Source organism: Bos taurus, chromosome 7 (genome assembly GCF_002263795.3).
Source record: "Bos taurus isolate L1 Dominette 01449 registration number 42190680 breed Hereford chromosome 7, ARS-UCD2.0, whole genome shotgun sequence".
NCBI classification, from domain to species: Eukaryota; Metazoa; Chordata; class Mammalia; order Artiodactyla; family Bovidae; genus Bos; species Bos taurus.
Window position 1 is genome coordinate 100,274,629 of NC_037334.1, and position 15,725 is coordinate 100,290,353.

The 15,725-nt window shown below is 37.1% G+C and overlaps 1 long non-coding RNA gene across 3 annotated transcripts in view; it reads left to right on the forward strand.

Moving 5' to 3' along the window:
- The first annotated feature begins 1,234 nt into the window (after nt 1-1,234).
- The window catches only part of LOC112447567 (uncharacterized), a 181,988-nt gene continuing 167,497 nt past the window's right edge, over nt 1,235-15,725 (forward strand). For all 3 annotated transcript variants that reach the window (XR_003035768.2, XR_009495368.1, XR_009495367.1), the window contains exon 1: nt 1,235-1,495. This is a non-coding gene — a long non-coding RNA (uncharacterized lncRNA). The remainder of the gene's footprint in view (nt 1,496-15,725) is intronic.

The window sequence follows — 15,725 nt, forward strand, 5'->3', positions numbered from 1 at the left end:
CTGCTGCTAAGTCTCTTCAGTCGTGTCCGGCTCTGTGCAACCCCAGAGACGGCAGCCCACCAGGCTTCCCCGTCCCTGCGATTCTCCAGGCAAGAACACTGGAGTGGGTTGCCATTTCCTTCTCCAATGCATGAAAGTGAAAAATCAAAATGAAGTTGCTCAGTCGTGTCCGACTCCTAGCGACCCCATGGACTCCTAGCGACCCCATGGACTGCAGCCTACCAGGCTCCTCCGTCCATGGGATTTTCCAGGCAAGAGTACTGGAGTGGGGTGCCATTGCCTTCTCCTATGCCTGAAAGTGAAAAGTGAAAGTGAAATCGCTCAGTCATGTCCCACTCCTAGGCAGAGTAAAACAAAGGGTCAATTTCCTACTAGACATCATAAAACTTTGAGGGCAGTCTTATAATACAAAAGAATGAAATGAAAGGAACCTGTGTGTTAAATCCTCAATCCCCCTTATACCACAGCTAACAAAATCCTTGCTGTCTGACATATAGTCAGGTAATGTGTGGATTCTTCCATGTGAGTGCTAACCACTAAAGAAAAGCTCCTCCAATGTTAAATCAGTCTTTTCAATTTGTGCACACCCCCTATTGTGCAGAGAAATTAAGACACATGTACCATGATCTTAAATATGAGCACAAATGCAAGATCACCAAGGAATCTGAGAGAAATCTCTAACACTGACAGAGACCAAAGCAAAAAGTAAGAAAGTAAAATTGGAAGACATCATAGACTACATAGGAAACAACTTCCTGCTAAAATACTATTAAACATTTGTCCAGGAAGATTTTAAAAAGATCCTGCATTCATTAAACAGAAACTAGAAGTTACAGAAAAAGGGATAATTTGAGAACATGAAAAATATTTTGTAAATTATATAAAAAAATAATCCAAAGAAAGGTTGAGGAAGTTCTCTTTAAAAAAAAAAAAAAAGAGAGAGAATAGGGAAAAGGAAAACAATAGAGAAAACAGTAGCAAAAGACAATTACTCAATAAATCGGACTAATGGGAAATTGGGAAAGAACAGATTAAATCGAAAGGAAGAATTAATTGAAGACATATTCAAAAATGTTTTCCAAATGTGAAGGACATGCATTTCTGGACACAAAGGCTCAATTTAATCCATCACAATATATGAAAATACACCCACATCAATTCATGACAGTAATGTTCGTGAACACAAATGAATATCCTAACAATTTCCAGCAAAAGTGGGGGTGGGGTTGGGGGTGGGAATCACATGTACAGTAGTCCTCTCTTGTCGCAGTTTTATTTTCTGCAATTTCAGCTACTCAGGGTCAACTATGGTTTGAAAATATTAGGTGGGAAATATCGGAAATGAACTGTCGAGGTTTTAAATCGCACAGCTGTTTTGAGCAGCGTGATGAAATCTCGCGTTGTCTCGCTTGCTATCGCTCTCTGGTCAGTTGCTCAGCAGCCATCTTCGCTCAGATCTGCTGCTGAGGTATCGCTCTGACAGCCCTATGTTCAGGTAACTCTTATTTGACTTAGAAAGATGGTAACAATAACCCTGTATACGAGACAACAAAAGAGACACTGATGTATAGAACAGTCTTTTGGACTCTGGGAGAGGGAGAGGGTGGGATAATTTGGGAGAATGGCATTGAAACATGTATAATATCATATATGAAACGAGCCGCCAGTCCAGGTTCGATGCACGATACTGGACGCTTGGGGCTGGTGCGCTGGGATGACCCAGAGGGATGGTATGGAAGGGAGGAGGGAGGTGGGTTCAGGATGGGGAACACGTGTATACCTGTGGCGGATTCATGTTGATATATGGCAAAACCAATACAATATTGTAAAATTAAAAAAAAAAAAAAAATGGCCCCGAAGTGCAAGAATAGTGATGCCGACAATTCGCATATGCCAAAGAGAAGCTGTAAAGCACTTTCTTTAAGTGAAAAGTGAAAGCTGTTGACTTAATAAGGAGAGGGGAAAAAGAATCATATGCTGAGGTGCTAAGATCTATGGTAAGAATGAATCGTCTATGCCTGAAATTGTGAAGAAGGAAAAAGAAAGTCGTGCTAGTTATGTTATGGCACCTCAAGCTGAAAGTCAAGGTCACGGTGTGTGTTAAAGGCTTAGTTAAGATGAGAAAGGCATTACATTTGATCTTTTGAGAGAGACTATATTTGCATAACTGTTATTGAAATATGTTATAATTATTTCATTTTATTATTATTGTTGTTAATCTTGTGTGTGTGTGTGTGTTAGTCAGTCGTGCCGGACTCTTTGTGGGCTATAGCCCGCCGGACTCCTCTGTCCATAGAATTCTCCAGGCAAGAATACTGGACGGGGGTGCCATTCCCTTCTCTAGGGTTTCTTCCCAACTCAGAGATGGAACCCAGGTCTCCTGCATTGTAGGCAGATCCTTTACCATCTGAGCCACCAGGGAAGCCCTAATCTCATACTGTGCCTAATCTATACGTTAAACTTTATTGTGTGTACAGGAAATGTATAGGTATGTGTATATAGGAAAAACAGTATGTATAGGGTTTGGTACAGTGTGGTTTCAGGCATCCAGTGGGAGTCTTAGAAGGCGGTGCTACTGCACTTTGAACTTTTCATCCATATATCTGGAACACAGAGGACTTGTGGACTGTGAAGAAGGCTGAGCGCCGAAGAATTGATGCTTTTGAACTGTGGTGTTGGAGAAGACTCTTGAGAGTCCCTTGGACTGCAAGGAGATCCAACCAGTCCATTCTGAAGGAGATCAGCCCTGGGATTTCTTTGGAAGGAATGATGCTGAAGCTGAAACTCCAGTACTTTGGCCAGCTCATGCGAAGAGTTGACTCCTTGGAAAAGACTCTGATGCTGGGAGGGATTGGGGGCAGGAGGAGAAGGGGACGACAGAGGATGAGATGGCTGGATGGCATCACTGACTCGATGGACGTGAGTCTCAGTGAACTCCAGGAGTTGGTGATGGATAGGGAGGCCTGGCGTGCTGCAATTCATGGGGTTGCAAAGAGTCGGACACGACTGAGCGACTGATCTGATCTGATCTCATTAACAATTTTTTGCCTTTCTCGGGGTTAGACATCTTTTTCCTATGTTTCATTCTAGAAGTTTTATTACTTTAGATTCTACATTTAAACTAATGATCTTCAAGTTGATGTTTGCATACATATGAGGAAAATTCTTACAAGGTTTTTTTCTGATGCTGTGTTTCATCTTCTATAAGATTATTTGTTCATTTTCTTTAAGGAACTGATCTATTTTATGTTTTTTTTTTATTTGCATAAAATTGTTCATAATATTCCTTTATTATTCTGACCAGTTTCTTCTGTATCCTCACCTGAAATTGCTTTGTCAGGTTTTTTTTTTTTTTTTTCCTCATTTTTAGCCATTCTCTTAGGAGTATAATGATATCTCTCTATTGTTCTAATTTGCAATTTCCTATTAGTGAAATATTTAAGCACCTTTTTATATGATTATTTATTGTCTCTACATCTTGTTTGGTGAAGCAGTCCATGAAAAACTTTCATCCATTTTCTTTTTTTCTCTGTTTTGGAAATTCACCCATTTTCTAAGTTGATTGTTTTCTTATTTTTGAGCTTTCCATTTTTAAAAAATATTTATTTTGCTTATAAGTTCTTTAACATGTTTTCCAAATATTTTCTCTCATTCTGTGGCTTGTCTTTCATTTTATTAATGCTGTCTATCATAGTGCAGAAATTTTAATTTTAATTAAGTCCAACTCATTATTTTTTCTCCTCATGAATCATACTTTTCATATTGTATTTATAAATGCATTGGCATACCTAAGATAACTTAGAGTTTTTCCAGCACTTCTATAGGCAAAAACAAAACAAAAACAGGTTAAGAAAGCTATTCACCTGGAAACATGGGTCATTTCTTTTGGAGAATGAAGGATCATTCCGAGGTTAGACCTGGGAACCTTGAAGAACAATTCCATTGCAGCAGAATTTGTTCTGAATTAAAAAAATATGGTTGACCGGCTGCTTTTCAGAATCCTAATGGAGCAATAACTGCTATATACCTCGTATTATCTGCCATTTTGTGTGAAAATAGCTATTTTGTTGTCTTTGTCATTGTTTTAGCACTATGTTTTGGGCTTCTTGAAAGCGTTTATTTGCCTCTTAGATTTACTGGGCATTAGATCAAGAGAATTTGTACCTGAGGAGCTTCATTTGTATACCTAGACCTGATCTAGATGACACAATTACCGGCTTCATGTCTGAGCTGATGCCAGAATGGGTTGGTGCTTTGGTGATACTGGAAAGAAGGTAAATGAAACATGAATCATTAAGGGCTGTATCTCAATCTACAGCAAAATGCTGGTTTGTTGACCTCCAGGAGACATGCTTCTGGGTATGCACACAATGGTGTAGACTATCCCCTTGATTACGGCCTGGCACAATGATTTGTTTAACTAACAGGAAGTAGTCCCAGAAATACTGGTGCTATTAAATTAAGTCTTAAGAAAGAAGGTCTATGAGCTTCTGTTTTTGCTTGCTGGGGGAAATCAGCCAACATATATTAATAATAAATATGTTACCTAGGAACACTGTGCTATGAAAACTTATTTACCGAAATTGATAGTCCTTTTACAAGAGGACTGAAACCCAGATCCAAATCCCAGGTGAGGTGTCACCCATCCCCAGAACCAATTTTCCAACTCTATGAGTGAATTCATTTTGTGGGTGGATTTTTCAGTTCTACCTGAGGCATCCCTATTACTGCCAAATAGAGGAAAGACAGCTTATCTCCATGTAACCCTGAAAAGTTTGCATAATCATGAACAAACAACTAAAATGGTTGTGTTAATAAGCAACTGAGCATTGGTATAGTTTATAACACAGCAAGAGATAATCAAAACATTATTTTTAATTCTTTTTCTGTTCTATGTCTGTTTACCCATTTGGTGCTTGTAGAAAAGATTTCAAACTAGATAATTTCTCACTAAAATGTCATGTTACAAACAACTGAACACCTTATCCCTATCACTATTTATGATTAACAGATTATCTTACTCTGACACATATACATACACCAAATGTAGATAAAGATATCTACATTTGGTGTAGATATATTTTGACAATTAAATATCTAATATTTACAAAATTACTTGTTGATTCAGTAGCAAATATGTAGGATAAAGTTAGGATGCTACGAGATTTTTTTTAGAAAATAACAAATGACATTCAAAAGAATACAGAAGTGACAAAACAATCAGTTTTGCTACTTAAGAGTCAACCCATATTTATGCATGGTGGTTTGCTGGAAATAATTTGTCACCAGTATTTTTCAAAACAAAGCATCACATTACAGATTCATAGAGCTGACAGAGGTCTTTGAGAGTCCTTTTACATATCTATGCCTTTCTGAAGAACTATATATAACAGTCTCACCTTCTGCCAACCCAAGCAATTAAAATCCTTTAATAATCTCATTATGCAGAAGCTTACTGCTGTAATTTAAAATGACCTCATAGATTACTAACAGGTATTTTGAACATATTTATCATATATAATAAAAATTATTTGTGATTTTAGCAATATACTTTTTCATGGCAAGACACTGAAATGAAGAATTTGATTCTGTGTTATCTTTTCTATTTGTTCAATTTCTATATTATTAATTATTGGTTCCTCTATGCTTATTAGGTTATGAAATAATAGAATCATTTACCTAAATTCAATACATATGGTGAACATTAGTTGAAGATATCTTTTTATAAAACAATGGGAAAAATATTCTCCTAGGTAAATAATGAATCCATGAGTGATGTCCTATTTAAAGTGCAATTCTAGATATCTCAGGCTTCCCTGGTGGCTTAGATGGATAAAAATGTACCTGGAATGCAAAGGCCCAGGCTGGACCCCTGGGTTCTCTAGAAAAGGGAATGGCAACCCACTCCAGTATTCTTGCTTGGAGAATCCTATGGACAGAGAAGCTGGCTGGTGGGCTATAGTTCATGGGATCTCAAAGAGTCAGAAACAACTGAGCAACTAATACTCCTCCTCTTCCTCCTCCTCTTGATAGCTCAGAAGCACTATTTTTGGACTTTTTCTATGGGAATATAAATACTTCTATTAACTTTACTCAACAAATCTCTGCCTAAATCTATTCCCAAATGTGCTATTTTGTAATTTCTTTATAGACCAGAAAGTGCACATCTCATAAATATTCAAATTAGCAAATTTTTAAAAAGAGAAAAGAACTATGTAGCCACCAATGAGATTAAGAACAAGAATGTGGCCTGCTCCATTCACCTGTTGTGCCCCCTTCTTAACATGACCACCAACCCCATCTTCAAAAAGAAATCACTAGCTTAGTTTCTAACACTGTTATGGGCTATAAAATGCACCAAAGTAGAATCAACAATAAAGTACTCTTTTCTGTTGTGTTTCTTTTACTCAACATTATGTTTGTGAGATTCATCCATATTGTTTTATATAGTTATAATGTATTTTTATCTGTTGCTGCATAGCATTCCATTTTGTGAATACAGCTTTTCCTTTCTATTTATTTTCTATTTTCCATTCTATGATTAATAGTAGATATTTTTTGCTTTTAATAGTGTCAGTATTAATTTTGATATATGATATTTTGTGATAGAAACTGTGCTTTTTCCTGGCATACACCAAGGAATGAAATTGCTAGTTCTACAACTTGTTGTCTGCCGGGGTCCAGCCCCGGTTGATCCAGGGAAATTCGAAGGAGAGACAGCTTTGGCGATCAGGATACGATCGCTTTAATTAAATATTAATTAGAGATATAAAGAGTAATAGAATGAGGGTAGCTCAGTAGGAAAATTCAGTGGAGAAAAGAGGCTGAATAGCTTGGTTTACGTGGAAAGCTAATAATTCCAAGGCAAGGAATTTACGTCACCTACGTAGGCCACAGGCGTCCTTCCGTTCTCGTGAAGGAGAGGAGACACTAAGGCCTCCCCGGTCAGATCTTAGAAGCGCAGGCATAATTAGTAGGCTTGATGAGCCTCCGCATTCCAGATAATTCAGCCAGAAGGTGAGAGAACGAGCGACATGGGGAGACCAGTCTTTCGAGGAACTGATCCCATTTTTTATTTTTCCAGGGTCTGTTTTTATACACTGAGATGTATTACAAAAGTCAAGGGGGTCAGCAGTCCTGACTTTTATTAAAGTCAGGTGCTTCATACAAATGTATACAGAGGTCTTAGGGGTGTTACATCATCTTAAGGCCAGGGGGTCCTGCTGACAATTTATGACCCTCTCCTTATGACAGTGGTCAGTCAACCAGAACACTTATTTCTCCAGGGGTGATTATTTTTGAAACAGACACCACCTTCCAAAGGTACCAAATAAAGTTACATTCCTATAGGGTGAGGGTGTAGTGGGTTTTGATTAAGGAAAGAATTTGCTTAGCCTAAGGTCTAATGTGATTAATATCAAAGGTTAATACTTATTTCCTCTATATATTCATTAATGTGTATAAGGGCAGGGGATGTGGAGACTTAGCAGCGAACATTGGCTCAACAAATGAAAAACCCTTCACCAATACAGTTTCTAATCAGCCCACTATACTTATACTAATAGTTTTCTAACTTCTCAAAAGAACCTGTTTTTAGAAGGTTTAAAGCATCTCGTGCCTCTCATGGTTGAGAGGCTGTGAGCAATCACATGTGGCCAGACAAGCCTGTCAGGCAGGCTAGAGAACCTTCAGAGGAGTTTGTAGGTTGAAACACTCCTATCACACCCAGGAATTATTATTAACTGGAGCTCTAAGTTAACTCCTTCTCCGAAAGAGGTGGTGGGGGACAGCCCCCCATAAAGTCAGAGGTGTAGGTGAGAGCACAAAGTAGTAAAGTAGGCAGACTCTGGTTTTGGGGTAGATGCTCAAGAATTTCCAGGGGGTCTCCTGAGGCTCAATCCCGCCTTTGGGTATGTCGAGCCTCCTTCCTCATGACCTTTGCCCGGGTGGAGGTCCTCACGCAGGCTCCCGGCAGTTGTCTCTATAGTGTGGTTTTATTTATGGTAGGTTTGATATTTGGCAGTATGAGTTCTTCAACTTTGTTGTGCTTCCTAAAGACTGCCTTGACAATTTTTTGCCTTTAATATTTCCACATATATTTTAAATTAGTTTGTTAATGTCAATGAAGAAAATATGCTGAGATTTGATTAGAATGGCTTTGTATCTGAAGATCAATTTTGAGAGTGTTAATATCATATTACTAAATCTTCCAATTTATAGATCGGTATGTTCTTTCATTTATTTAATTGTCCTCTAATTTTTCTCAATATTTTGCAATTTTTAAGTATAACATCTTACGCTTGCTTGCCATACTTATTCAGAAGAATACAATGTTTTTGACATTATTATATATAGTATTTTATATGTTTTATATTTCTTATCAGATCAGATCAGATCAGTAGCTCAGTCGTGTCTGACTCTTTGTGACCCCGTCAATCGCCTCACGCCAGGCCTCCCTGTCCATCACCAACTCCTGGAGTTCACTCAAACTCATGTCCATCAAGTCAGTGATGCCATCCAACCATCTCATCCTCTGTCGTCCCCTTCTCCTCCTGCCCCCAATCCCTCCCAGCATCAGTCGTTTCCAATGAGTCAACTCTTCACATGAGGTGGCCAAAGTACTGGAGTTTCAGCTTTAGCATCATCCCTTCCAAAGAAATCCCAGGGCTGATCTCCTTCAGAATGGACTGGTTGGATCTCCTTGCAGTCCAAGGGACTCTCAAAACTCTTCTCCAACACCACAGTTCAAAAGCATCCATTCTTTGGCGCTCAGCTTTCTTCACAGTCCAACTTTCACATCCATACATGACCACTGAAAAAACCATAGCCTTGACTAGACGAACCTTTGTTGGCAAAGTAATGTCTCTGCTTTTGAATATGCTATCTAGGTTGGTCATAACTTTCCTTCCAAGGAGTAAGCGTCTTTTAATTTCATGGCTGCAATCACCATCTGCAGTGATATTGGAGCCCAGAAAAATAAAGTCTGACACTGTTTCCACTGTTTCCCCATCTATTTCCCATGAATTGATGGGACCAGATGCCATGATCTTCGTTTTCTGAAAGTTGAGCTTTAAGCCAACTTTTTCACTCTCAACTTTCACTTTCATCAAGAGGCTTTTTAGTTCCTCTTCACTTTCTGTCATAAGGGTGATGTCATCTGCATATCTGAGGTTATTGATATTTCTCCTGGCAGTCTTGATTCCAGCTTGTGTTTCTTCCAGCCCAGCATTTTTCATGATGTACTTTGCACAGAAGTTAAATAAGCAGGGTGACAATATACAGCCTTGACGTCCTCCTTTTCCTATTTGGAACCAGTCTGTTGTTCCATGTCCAGTTCTAACTGTTGCTTCCTGACCTGCATGCAGATTTCTCAAGATGCAGGTCAGGTGGTCTGGTATTCCCATCTCTTTCAGAATTTTCCACAGTTTATTGTGATCCACACAGTCAAAGGCTTTGGCATAGTCAACAAAGCAGAAATAGATGTTTTTCTGGAACTCTCTTGCTTTTTCCATGATCCAACGGATGTTGGCAATTTGATCTCTGGTTCCTCTGCCTTTTCTAAAACCAGCTTGAACATCTGGAAGTTCACGGTTCACGTATTGCTGAAGCCTGGCTTGGAAAATTTTAAGCATTACTTTAGTAGCATGTGAGATGAGTGCAATTGTGCGGTAGTTTGAGCATTCTTTGGCATTGCCTTTCTTTGGGATTGGATTGAAAACTGACCTTTTCCAGTCCTGTGGCCACTGCTGAGTTTTCCAAATTTGCTGGTATATTGAGTGCTGCACTTTCACAGCATTCTTATACATATATGGAAATAAATTAATGATTATCCAACTTTGCTAAATTAATCCTGAACTTCATTACTGTATAGATAATTTTGTGTTTACTATGTACAAAGCCTCAAATAACAAGAGCTTTTCCTTTTACAAAATGCCTTTTTGTTTCCCTTATTTTGTTTTTTACATCTCAAATATTTATAGTCTCTTTTAGTCTAAGCTGTAACACTTCTGCAGTTCAGCTATCTCATTATTATGTGGTATTTCAGTAAATTTGATTTCTGTTTACTCTGTGTCAAAAACCACAAGTGCAATTTTCTTCTATAATCTCTCTCTCTCTCTCCACTCTACCAACCTTTCTGTATGGAATTACAGGTACATTGGGAATATAGCCTCTCAGTTCTTCTATAATCTCTTTGAAGAGCTTAAAGAATTGACTAGTTAGTGAAATAATTCTTTGAGAGGTTTTAACAATAAAGTTAAAAGCATTACTTGTTTTTGCTCTGAGGCTTTCTTTTTATAGCAGTACACTGGATTTCATCTTTATCCCAAAGCTGTGTTCATGACAAGTTTAATTTGATGAGAAGCATTTAAATATTTTTAATGCTAAAATTTCAGAAACTAATAAACTTTCTATTTTACACTGATTAATTTGCAGATAGAACTTATTTTTTTTCCTGTAATACTTTACACATCAGATAGTAAAAGTCAAACCTCATCCAGTATTTGGCCTCAAAACTTACTTGTCCATTGGCACAAGTTTATTAAATACATTTTTATTCCTTCCAATTTGTCACAGGAAATATTTTAACTAAAAGTTTCACTACTGTCATATGTAATGGCACCAAAAAATAGCCACCAAATACAAGTAACCATTTGGCAGTTTCTCATAACAGTTTCCTTTTACTTCCTACCCAGTTGCAAAGCTAATATTTGTTTACTGAAGTATCTCATTTCTTGGTGCTAAATCTTCTTTATAAATTTGTTGCTGCAAAAGTAGCCTATAAAATAAACAACTTCATATATCACAATTACAAAACAAGTATATTTCATTCACAGGTCTGCAGAAGGCTAGGGGATCAGTCAATCAAGACAGATCATGAGATTCTATGCTTAGGCTATGTATTGATTAGACTTAGGTTAGTGCTGAAGTTTAGGGTTTAGAACTGCTCTATTAGAAATCTTATAACTCATAATAAATGCAAACTATTTTAATGAGAAAAATTATGAATGTACAGTTATCCAAATTTATATACAAATGGTTAATAGGCATATGAAAAGATGCTCACCATTGTTAGTCATCAAGTAAAGACAAACTACTAACATATGTAAAATAAAACAGAATCCAACAACATATTTAAAAAGATCATACATCGTGACCAAGTGGGTTTTATCCCAGTGATGCAAGGATTCTTCAATATTTGCAAATAATCAATGTGATACACCATGTTAACCAACTGAGAGATAAAAACCATATGATTATCTCAGTAGTTGCAGAGAAAGCCTTTGACAAAATTCAACACCAATTTATGATAAAAACTCTCCAGAAAGCAGGCATAAAAGGAACATACCTAAACATAATAAGCCATTTATGATAAACCCATAGCAAACATTGTCCTCAGTGATGAAAAATTGAAAGCATTTCCTCTAAAGTCAGGAACAAGACAAGGGTACCCACCCTCACCACTACTATTCAACATAGTTTTGGAAGTTGTAGCCACACCAATAAGAGAAGAAATAGAAATAAAAGGAATCCAGATTGGAAAAAAAAAAAAGAAGTAAAACACCCACTGTTTGCAGATGACATGATCCTCTAAATAGAAAACCCTAAAGACACCACCAGAAAATTATCAGAGCTAATTAATGAATATAGTAAAGTTTCAGGATATAAAATTAATACACCAAAATTCCTTGCATTACTATACATTAAAGATGAGAAAACAGAAAATTTAAGGGAACAATCCCATTCACCATTGCAACGAAAAGAATAAAATACTTAGGACTAAATTTACCTTTGCCAACAAAGGTACGTCTAGTCAAGGCTATGGTTTTTCCTGTGGTCATGTATGGATGTCAGAGTTGGACTGTGAAGAAGGCTGAGTGCCAAAGAATTGATGCTTTTGAACTGTGGTGTTGGAGAAGACTCTTCAGAGTCCCTTGGACTTTAAGGAGATCCAACCAGTCCATTCTGAAGGAGATCAGCCCTGGGTGTTCTTTGGAAGGAATGATGCTAAAGCTGAAACTCCAGTACTTTGGCCACCTCATGTGAAGAGTTGACTCATTGGAAAAGACTCTGATGCTGGGAAGGATGAGGGCAAGAGGAGAAGGGGACGACAGAGGATGAGATGGCTGGATGGCATCACTGACTCGATGGACGTGAGTCTGTGTGAACTCCGGGAGTTGGTGATGGACAGGGAGGCCTGGCGTGCTGCGATTGATGGGGTCACAAAGAGTCGGACACGACTGAGCGACTGATCTGATCTGAAAGAAACAGAAGTCTTATATATAGAAATCTATAAAACACTAATGAAAGAAATTGAAGATGACACAAATAGATGGACAAATATACCATGTTCATGGATTGGAAGAATCAATGTAGTAAATGAGTATACCACCCAAAGCAATCTCTAGATTCAATACAATTCCTATCAAGCTACCAATGGTATTTTTCACAGAACTAGAACAAATAATTTCACAATTTGTATGGAAACACACACACAAAAAAACCTATAATAGCCAAATCAATCTGAGGAAGAAGAATGGAACTGGAGGAATCAACCTGCCTTACATCAGACTATACTACAAAGCTACAGTCATCAAGACAGTATGGTACTGACACAAAAATAGAAATATAGATCAATGGAACAAAATAGAAAGCCCAGAGATCAATCCATGCACCTATGGACACCTTATGTTTGACAAGGGAGCAAAAATATACAATGGAAAAAAGACAATCTCTTAACAAGTGGTGCTGGGAAAACTGGTCAGCCACCTGTAAAAGAATGAAACTAGAACACTTACTAACACCATACACAAAAATAAACTCAAAATGCATTACAGATCTAAATGTAGGACCAGAAACTATAAAACTCCTAGAGGAAAACTAGTTAGAACACTCTCTGACATAAATCACAGCAAGGTCCTCTATGACCCACACCCCAGAGTAATGGAAATAAAAGCAAAAATAAACAAATGGAACCTAATTAAACTTAAAAGCTTTTACACAACAAAGGAAACTATAAGCAAGGTGAAAAGATGGCCTTCAGAATGGGAGAAAATAGTAGCAAACAAAACAATGGACAAAGAATAAACTTCCAAAATATACAAACAGTTCATGCAGCTCAATACCAGAAAAATAAATGACCCAATCAAAAAATGGGCCAGAGAACTAAACAAACATTTCTCCAAAGAGGACATGCAGATGGCTAACAAACACATGAAAAGATGCTCAACATCATGCATTATCAGAGAAATGCAAATCAAAACCACAATGAAGTACCATCTTACACTGGTCAGAATGGCTGCCATCAAAAAGTCTACAAACAATAAATGCTGGAGAGGGTGTGGAGGAAAGGGAACCCTCTTACACTGTTGGTGGGAATGCAAACTAGTAGGGACACTATAGAGAACAAGGTGGAGATTCCTTTAAAAGCTGGAAATAGAACTGCCATGTGACCCAGCAATCCTATTACTGGGCATACACACCAAGGAAACCAGAATTGAAAGAGACGCATGTACCCCAATGTTCATCACAGCACTGTTTACAATATCTAGGACATGAAAGCAACTTAGATGTCCATCAGCAGATGAATGGATAAGAAAGCTGTGGTACATATGCACAATGGAATATTACTCAGCTATTAAAAATAACACATTTGAGTCCATTCTAATGAGGTGGATGAAACCAGAGCCTATTATACAGAGTGAAGTAAGTCAGAAAGAAAAACAATATAGTATATTAATGTATATATATGGAATTTGGAAAGATGGTAACAACGACCCTATATGCAAGACAGCAAAAGAGACACAGATGTAAAGAAGAGACTTTTAGACTCTGTGGGAGAAGGTGAGGGTGGGATGAATTGAGAGAATAGCATTAAAAAATGTTTATTACCATATGTGAAATTGATCACCAGTCCAGGTTTGATGCATGAGACAGGGTGCTCAGGGCTGGTGCACTGGGACAACCCAGAGGAGTGGGATGGGGAGGGAGGTGGGAGGGGGTTTGGGGACTTGGGGACACATGTATACCCATGGGTGTTTCGTGTCGATGCATGGCAGAAACCACCACACTATTGTAAAGTAATTAGCCTTCAATTAATTAAAAAATAGATAGCCAGTGGGAATTTGCTGTATTACTCAGGGAACTCAAACTGGGGCTCTGTGACAGCCTAAAGATGCGGATAGGGTGGGAGGTGGGAAGGAGACTCGAGAGAGGGGACATATATATATATATCTGTGACTGATCCATGTTGACATATGGCAGAAACAACACAATATTGTAATTATCCTCAGTTTAAAATAAATTAAAAAAAAGACAAACTGAGATCACAGTGTGATACCAGTATACTCTATGATGGGTAAAATTAAAAATATATATATTATCAAGTGTTAATGGAGTTCTCCAATATTGCTGGTGAAAATATTTATAAAAACAGAAAAGTACTTTAGTAAACAGTTTGACAGTTTCTTATAGCTTAATGTGCAGTTTCTCCTTAAACTAGAAGTTCTGTGATGCGCGTTCTAGGGCTTGCTCACATTGGCATCACAAGAGCTTTCTGTGCATATCTATTCTTGACTCTGCCTTCAGGGTGTAATATTTGTAGTGTGAAATCATTGTGATAAAAATATTTACACTGTGGCAATCAGCAAACACTACAAATCCAGGTTTTCTCCGTGGTCTTCCAGAAAGCTAGCTATTAAACATTTACATCATGCAAATCCACTCTTAGGTATTTACATAAGAAATTAAAACATATCCACAAAGGTTGTGCACAAATATGTATAGTACATTATTAATAAAATATTAAACATATAAAGAAGCTAAATGTCCTTAAAAAGGTAAATCGATAAACAAAATGTGGCACAGTATTCTGCAATAACAAGTGTCATAGAATACTGATGTAGAATTTAGCAGTAATAATCAGTGGCTGAATGTACATGCAACAACATGGATCAACCTAAAACCATTACAAATTAGAAAACCCAGACACTAAGACTATATACTCTATTTGTCCACTTATATGGCATTCTAGAAAAGATAAAATTATAGGAATGTAAATAAGAATAGTAGTTGCTAAGGGCCAGGCCTTGGAGGAATTGACTCTAAAGAGTCCCCAAAACTTTTTGAGGCAAATGAAATTTTACAGATTTTAGTGTAATTTACATGCCTATATACACTTTGTTAAAGATCATAAAACTCTACTCTAAAATGCTATATTTTATTATGAGTAGATAATATTTAGATTAAGAAAATATTTAAAAAATTTAGCACAGTCTAATTTTGGGAATTTAAACAATGAATTTGCCTTGCATACCTGAAAAAATTATAATTTATACACAGGTGGAAAAAATGGTAAAGAGAGGGAATTATCTAGGTAATTTACAATAAGGAATTACAGAAATAAGATAACATTTTAAAATGTAATTAAATTTTAAACTGGCCCTTAAAATATAATTATTTCTGCATATGCTTATTTATATGTGGAAAATATTTTAATTCTATCTATAAATATACACAAATGACCAAATGATCTTTTAATTTGATCTACACCAAAGCATGACTCTGTAATTTAGGAAAAAGCTTTTACTATTAATTTTTATACGGCCCTGCATATTAAAAGGGAATTAATTTGAGAAATAACACTTTCTTCTTTACATGAAAATAGTTCCAATGTCACAAAATTATGGAAAGTTCAGTCAATATTTGTATAATAAATCATGTACTTA